Below are 6,000 nucleotides of genomic sequence, written 5' to 3'. Positions count from 1 at the left end.
GCCCTTCCTTGGTGCCATCCACTAGGCACAGGTGCTGGGCATCCCTGGCACATGATCTGCCCTTTGGCTCCCAAGGACAAGCCCAGTGCTATCATTCTCACAGGGCATTGCAGCGACCATCCCTGCATCCCCGAGACCACCCCGATGAGTCATCCCCTCACTGCCATGTGTCCATGCAGTCATGAGACAGTGAGGAGGAGGGAATGGCTCAAAGCTGCGTCCCTCAGGAGACACCCGGGCTAGACAGGAAGAAACATTTAGACTTAGAGACACCCTATTAAACGTGCTTGAGAGTCCTGCCCTGCTACTGAGAAGATCAAAGCAGGGGGGGAGATTGTGTCTCCGTGAATCCCTGACCAACAGATAAAAGCAGTGGGGTTGGTGACCGCCTGCTGGCAAGGACCAAGCTCAGCAGCATCCCCCTCATCTTCCTCTGCTGGGGTGCTGCTTTGGAGATCCCCCAGCTGGATGAATGGCAATGAAAATAAATTTACTCTTTGCATTTCATTTATGGATGTGTGGTCTGCTTGTGCTGACGCTCATGGGCACTGCCACTACCCCACTGCCACGCACCCTGCTTTGCACCGGGGGATGCATCAGCCTGGCAGCCAGCTCAGCCCAGCAGGGCAGGGGCTGCTCCTACTGTCAAATTCCAGCCCAGGAGCAGGAAGCCCAGGTGCGTGGAGTTAGGTGAGTACTGAGTACGTGTGAGAGTCATGTGAGGGGGGACTGAGCGACCTGGGGTTGGTTTAGTCTGGAGAAGGCTCAGGGGAGATCTCACTGCTCTGTACAACTACCTGAAGAGAAGTTGTAGAGAGGCTGGGGTTGGCCACTTCTCCCAAATAACTAGTGATAGGATGAGAGGAAATGGGTTTAAGTTGTGGCTGGGGAGGTTTAGGTTTGATATTAGGAAAAAATTGTTTACTGAAAGAGTGGTGAGGCATTGGAACAGGCTTCCCAGGGAGATGGTGCATCCCCATGGGTGCTGAAGAAGCGTTTAGATGTTGCACTTCAGAATATGTTTTGGTGGTGTGGTAGTTGGATTACAGTTGGACTGAGCGATCTTGAAGGTCTTTTCCAGCCTTAACAATTCCATGATTCTACAAGAGCCCAGTGAGCAACCCCATCACCCCAAGAGCTGCCTGACCCTCCCCAGTTCTGGAGGCACCACCTCCCTCCCTGGCATGGACAGAGTTTTATTCAGCCTCGGTTCTTCTGGAATCTGCCCCAGCAGTGTCTGTGGGAACTGAAACATCGGATTTATTTGATGCTGTAGCATTAAGCGAACAACGCGGGTTTGAACATCCGATGGGGATCGTTTCTTTTCTTCCTCCAAGCCAAGCGTGTAGGCACACACCGGCTTCCAATATCCCTCCCTCCAACAGTCCCCTCGTGAATTGCCGAGCAAACCTGGGCAAAATTAGGAGGGAGGGGGGAGTGATTGCCCTGCCGTACATCTACCGAGGCTGCGGATCTTCCCCTCCGTCCCGCCCCGGGGCGGTGCTTGACTTCTGCTGGAGGCGGCACCACTTGATAATCCCTGCATGTAAAATGGCGGCCAGCGGCGCCGCTAAGCTCTCTTGGTTGCTGTGCTCTCCCGGTGTCCAAGCGGTGTTTGGGGGGATCCTGTCCCGGAGCCGGTGGGGATAAGGAGGGTGGGGGTGGGAAGGGAGTGTTGGAGGTGTGAGGAGGTGGCGCCGTCGCCGTTCGGCGGGAAGCGCGCACCTCTGAGCAGGGCAGGGCTTTCCCTCGCCCATCCTGGGCGTGCGTGGAGGCGGCGTGAAGCAGGGGGCGGCTGGACAAGGGCCGGCAAGGAAGGGTCGTTCGGCTGTGCCTCCGCTTCTCTTCAGCCGGCCGGGCGAATGGGGAGGTGGGGTACGGAGTGTGGGGGAGGCGAAATCCTTCACTTGAGCGACGGCGGTGAAATGCTCGGTTTTGGTTCCGGTGGCCGAACCAATGAAACCCCCTGCCCGGGGCTGAGGGGGCCCGGGGTGCAGCCGTTCCGGGTTGTCAGTTCCAGGCTTATTGAGACCGCCGGGGCTCCCGCTGCTCGGGGCAGGCCCGGCACTGGGCCAGGCACTGCCCGTGGCAGCGGAGAGGCGCTGGTGTTGTCCCAAATCTGGGTTCTTCACCTGGGGTTGTCCCAAATCTGGGTTCTGCACCTGGTGTGTGGTAAGCCAGGCAACTCAGAGAGCTGAGGTATTTTGTCTTTTATTTCTAGTCAGCAGGGTAGGGTGCCAGCACACCTTCTGGGAAACCAGGTCTTGCATAGAAAATACTAACAAAGGAAAATTACAAGATGCCTGATTGCCGATGGTTCATCTGCCACCCCTAACTATACTCAGAGGTGTGCTGTGTATTTGAAGTTTTATGGAGATGAGCCAGGGGTTCCTGAGGTAATGGGAACCAACAGGGAAGCACCAGAGAAATACCTCAAAGGAATTCCAGCCAGTGAGTCAGCTTCATCTGGGGCCCAGCTTAGATGCAAAACAAATGCAGCATGGGCAATAAACAACAGGTGTTAGGGAAGTGGGTGTCTGTGGGCCTCTGATCTTACTGACCTCATGGAGATGTGGTGGGCTGGCTCCTGTGGCTGGAGTGTTGGAATGGAAGGGAATGGAAGTTGGGAGATGAGGAGGGAATCTTGCCCTCTATGTCAGTGACCAGCTCTGCCCAGGGATGGATGAGGAGCTGGCTGAGAGCTTTATGGGTCAGGATTAAAGGGAGGGCAGTGATTTGGACTTCATAGTAAGAGTCTGATACAGGCCACCTGACCAGAAAATTCAAGCCTATGGGTCCCTTTGTAAATGGGAGTAGCCTCGGGTTGATAAGCTCTGCATCCCAACAAAGGTATTGGGCAAAAACCTCAGGAGGCCTGCGTGGAGATGCAAGATGCTTCTGGACAAACTCTGCTTGTTGTCCAGGTGGAGATCAGTGATGGTTTCTACAGGTTTTTACTTGTTTGAAATGTGTTTTCATACAGATAATGAAGCTTTGTGGGCCTTTAATATTTTGGGAGTTTAGAGGATAATCAGGCATTTACAGAACTAAACTTTTAATTGTGATGGTATATAGAATAGAACATAATTCTTCAGGAATGCTTAGAGAAACCGCTAAAGATAGACACTTATTTTCAAATTAGAAAAAGGCTACAGTATTTGACATCTGTATTGATAACTGTAATAGTTGTACTATAAGCTTTGCAAATAGTTCTCTGTGTACATGTAAAAAAAACCCCACAAAATGTGAAAACTTGGTATTTCACTTTTGCATTTCAGTTGCAGTAATGATCTAAATATGTCAATTCAACTGTTTGTATCTAAATTTTCATTGTACTTCCAGGTTCTTTAAAAGGCAGTAGTAACAGCTGAACAATTGATTATATGAAGTAAGACTTTTCTGCACAGTTTCCACTTCCATGCTTTGAAATGGAAGCACAGTAGAACATCTGTCCAACTGTAAGATTTCAAGTACTTTTATCTTTTTTTGTGTGTGTATGCTTGCTAGGAAATGTTTCATAGGAGCTTATATAAAAAATACAAGTCAAATGCATTTTTTCATGCTCATTTATTCACTAAGAAGTTTCTGATAAAATGTTTTCATACTTTCCATAGATTATTGCACGTTCGTGTAAGTAATCATAGAACTGTGACCTTTGTGTGAAGTACTCTGATAACAGAAGTTTAACATTTTGTGAACCTTATTAAAATGTACAAATGAACACATAAATTAAAGCTAAAGTTAGTAATAAAGTGATGCATTTTATTCTAGACTGTAGTGGTTTGTTCACGCATTCTTATTTCTGCTTTATAGGTAGGAAAAAAAACCCTGTGAGGCACAAGACTGAAATGTTGTGGGCAAGACTTAATTTCTGAGTTTTTTTCACATGTTATTTTGCCATGTATGGCCTCTGTTTTTGAGAGTTAAATTCTAGCATGTGGGAAAAAGTGTCTGAGAAAATTAAACATATGCAAATGGCTCATTTCAACAGAAACTGAGGCAGCTGCCTTTGTGGTTATAATAAGAATTTGTTTATGCAACTGGATATGCATAGTTTAGAAAACAAATTGCTTGCAGAAATGAAAACCGGATTGATTTAATCAGGTTAAACTAGCTCACAGTGGAATTATGTTTGGGGGAAAATATGCTTGGTCAGCATGATGTAAATGTTTTAGTTTTTTTTTTTTCCTGAGGTATATAAATGCTATTTATTCTTGCTTTTGTCATATGTGCTTCATTTTAAAGGAAGTTTAATTCACCATGAGTGTGTTGTTATCTCTTGGAGATGCCATTTTGATGAAGTACAGCATAAGCTTTGTATTGCTTATTTTAAATAAAAGATGCAGTTTTATTTTGCTTTATATTTTATAAAATCAGTCTGAGAACACTCACCAGTAAGTCTTTATCTTCCATGCAGGCTGAAAGTACTGCTCTTAGAGATGGCATCATAGCTAATTTCTCATGAAGAGCTTGAGGGGCTTTAGAGGGCTTAAAGCCAGGTTGCTTTGACTCAGAGCAGTGATGGACTTGTTTGTTGTGGTGTTGTGATTTTCACTGAGTGTGTTTGACCTTTTTTTTTTTGCTTGGTTGTTTTTGTTTTCCTAGTTTGTCATTTAAAGATGCTTTCAAGATGAGCTTTCATTGCACCATGGTGCAGGCACCAGGGAGATAAATCTGGAGGGAAAGATTCAAACCATCTGAATCTTCTGAGTATAGACTGGAGGAACTTGCCTGAGGTACAAAGCAATATTGTGCAAAAATGTGAGGTTTTTAGAGTTAACTGCCAGAAACTTTAATTCTGTGCCCGGAACTTCTGGGAACCTTTGGGAACCTTTGGGATCTGCCAGTGACAGCAGCAGAAATGCCTCGCTGCCGCAGTGCTGCCTGGCTGCCTGCCCTCTAACACTGCAGGAACTTGTGTGAAACCTGAGCTGTGTCCTCCTCAGGAACCAGGGGGACAGCAGGAGCTAAAGGTGTTAGGGCTGCTCCAAGGTAAGTCACTGCTGCTCCCAAACCGGAGCCCTCTCTCTGGGAAGAATGAGGTCCAAATGCCATTTCTGATATGCCAAAACATCTCGTTCAGAACTAGCTCGGGCATTTGTTGAAAAATAAGATGTGGGTTGGATTTTTTTTTTAATGAAATATTTTCTCCTGAAGAATGGTCGTCATTGCTTTCTGAGAAGCTTAGTTTTTTTAACTTGGTTAGCTTAGTGTTAAGCCATTGCATCTTACATTGTTTCACAGAAAGGTTTTTAATTGGCTTCACTCTTGCTGACACACAAGGGAAATAGTTTCATTGTTTCAATACCAGAACGACTTAGCCTAGTGATATGGATGTTTCCAGAATAAAACTACACATGAAAAATTTGTATAGATTATAAAATATGTAATGTCTACATACATATATGTATATATAAATATACATGTAGAATACAGAATACTGAATGTGTGTTTGTGTTTAGTTGAGCTTTTCATACTTGTACTAATAATGTGGGGTTTTTAACCCATCTTTTAAAAAGAATACTTTTTATTTCTCTTTTGAAGTTATTTCTAGTAAGCTTGGGCACAGAAGTATAGTGTAAGTGGAGCTTGTTCATCTGTAAAATACAATACATGTTTAAATTATTCAAAGATCATGAAGACCTGATTTTTATTTCGTATATATATGTATACATATATATATATACACATACATTCCTTTTGTCCAGCATAATTATAGCATGTATCAGCCCAAATGTGTTGATGGACTGTAGAACAGCACTGATTACTGACATTCCAGCCGTGACAGGTACTGGCAGCAGCAGCAGGTTTTTTCAAACTGTTAAAATATGAATGAAAATACTTCTGTAGAACAGCAGCTTAAAATTTTATCAGTAGAAGGGGAGCCAGAGTAATCAGTTGTCTGAGCATTTAGCTTCCTATTTAACACGTAATGTATTTCAACACAACTATTCCAAAACCAGACAAAGCTGTCCCTTTGCACAGCATCTAACTGTCAGC

General features: G+C 45.1%; 1 long non-coding RNA gene across 1 annotated transcript; it reads left to right on the top strand.

Moving 5' to 3' along the window:
- The first annotated feature begins 1,691 nt into the window (after window positions 1-1,691).
- On the top strand, window positions 1,692-4,959 carry LOC139792707 (uncharacterized). Its single transcript, XR_011724360.1, has 3 exons — window positions 1,692-1,875; window positions 3,343-3,458; window positions 4,606-4,959. It is a non-coding gene; the product is annotated as an uncharacterized lncRNA (long non-coding RNA).
- Window positions 4,960-6,000: the final 1,041 nt, after the last annotated feature.

This window comes from Heliangelus exortis, chromosome 2, assembly GCF_036169615.1.
Source record: "Heliangelus exortis chromosome 2, bHelExo1.hap1, whole genome shotgun sequence".
NCBI classification, from domain to species: Eukaryota; Metazoa; Chordata; class Aves; order Apodiformes; family Trochilidae; genus Heliangelus; species Heliangelus exortis.
This window is presented reverse-complemented; position numbering and strand designations above follow the sequence as displayed.